At 44.0% G+C, this 1944-nt stretch overlaps 1 non-coding gene across 1 annotated transcript; it reads right to left on the bottom strand.

Annotated features, from left to right (window-relative positions):
* Positions 1–323: 323 nt before the first annotated feature.
* Positions 324–395, bottom strand: trnah-gug (transfer RNA histidin (anticodon GUG)). The gene has a single exon. It is a non-coding gene; the product is annotated as a tRNA-His (tRNA).
* Between the last annotated feature and the right edge of the window lie 1549 nt (positions 396–1944).

The raw sequence follows: 1944 nt of genomic DNA on the forward strand, positions 1-1944 counted from the left end.
AGCAGCGGTCCGAAAACTAGTGCTCAGTTAAATCTGTTAGACTCTAACCTGGTGTTGTGTGGTTTTTAACTTTTTACACCATAGTCCAACACCGGCATCTCTAAATTAATGTAATGGGGGTGTGGGATGAAAAGTTCAGTTAGTGATCGTAGGAGGGAGTGAAATCTCTGAGAACGGGTGGATTTGAATTCTGACATATGAAATACAGAGATGTGAACGAGCAGAATTTGAAGGGAAAAGATCATCACCTTGGAAAAAATTACCTTATCCAAACAACTGATTCCTTTGTGTTTCCCAAGAGCTAGAGTAGATAGAGCAATCACTGCCGTGACTCGGATTCGAACCGAGGTTGCTGCGGCCACAACGCAGAGTACTCACCACTATACGATCATGGCATCGCACAGAGCAGTGCGCTGACAGTGTGCAATATGTACAGTCTCATAGGACATATTAGGCAGCGCACCAAATGCACAATATCAGTGCGAAGCGAACAGTGGCAGATATGTGGGAACTCAGAATGGGCTGACCGTTTAATGTCGGTTCCTCCAGAAGCTGTGGTGATTCCATCATTAATATGCTGAAGGCTGAGATAAGTAGATTTCTCCAAAACATCGAAAACTCCGGGGACAGTGCCGGTGTTGTTGAAATGTATGCTTCAATCGTAATGCAGTTTAACATTGGCTACTTCACCAGTTTCCCCACACAAGGCAGTAACCACTGCTGCCACATAGTCCCAATTCCCAGCCCCAGAATCAGAGGAACTGAGTGGTGCAGTCGCGAAGATGTGCCAAAAAGCTTTATCAGCCAGTGGGTGGTTGGAATTTGGAATATACTGTCTGCATTGTTCAGAGCGACAGAAACCCTTACAACCTGAATAAATATTCAGATGTGAGCTTGTGATGCCAAGACATATAAGGCTGTGGGGTAAGAATTGTGAAATGTGATTCAGCTCATTAGGCAGTTGTATTTGAGAAGTGTGGCCACAATTGGTTGAAGGGCCTCCTTTGACACTCTTGTTCTCAGTAGTATAGTAGTTAGTATCCCCGCCTGTCACAGGGCTCAATTCTCCGCTGGGGACAGTGTAAATATTTTAAAACTGTCGCTCCATTCCCAAGTGCGGGTATTGATACCTGTCCTTCTATTCTAGATGGGGCGTGTCACAGGAAGGACAGTGCTGCCTGAATAAAGTTAGGGAAGGACTGCAGCTCTCAGGAAGGTTGTGTGTCAGTGAACGGCCAAACACGTGCCTTCTGCAAACTTCACCTTGTGACTGTGTTGGAATGAAAAGTATTTGACAGAGTTGTTCCGGATTGAAGTGGTTACTAGAAGCAGGAAGCTGAGGAAGAAACAACGTAAACACATTCAAATATGAGTGCAGAAACATTTCCCGCAGCACGAATGAAATTGTAAAGGACAGAGTACCGTTTCGATGCTTTAATTTGGGTTCATTTAATCTGATGAGGCTGTTACCAGGGTATAAAACCATTACAAAATGATCCAGCATTTACTCAGTATGATGGAACATTGTCTCAGTAATTCGCACTGGTTTTCAGAGGGAGGGTTGGGTTGATTGGCAAAGTTAAGTTGCCCTCTCGTGTCCAGGGAGTGAATTAAGTAAGTTAAGTGAATTAGCCATGGGAAATGTGGGGATAAGGTCAGAAATCACAGGACGTCAGATTATACTACAACAGGTTTATTTGAAATCATAAGGGGGAAGGGATTCCCCTTCTTCAGGTGAAATATATGGAAATAGAGTGGGGAGGTGGGTCTAGGTGAGATGCTCTTCAGAGAATCGATACCGGCCTGATTGACTGAAATGCTCTTTCTGCACTGTAGGCTTTTGTGATTCCATGAATTGATAATGACAGGGTTTACTGGGGTGTAAAGCCATTAGAGAAGATGCTGATGAGGGTGTACTGAAGATGAGATTTTATTCACTTGTCT

The sequence above is a fragment of the Hemiscyllium ocellatum genome, unplaced genomic scaffold, assembly GCF_020745735.1.
Source record: "Hemiscyllium ocellatum isolate sHemOce1 unplaced genomic scaffold, sHemOce1.pat.X.cur. scaffold_412_pat_ctg1, whole genome shotgun sequence".
Classification (NCBI taxonomy): domain Eukaryota; kingdom Metazoa; phylum Chordata; class Chondrichthyes; order Orectolobiformes; family Hemiscylliidae; genus Hemiscyllium; species Hemiscyllium ocellatum.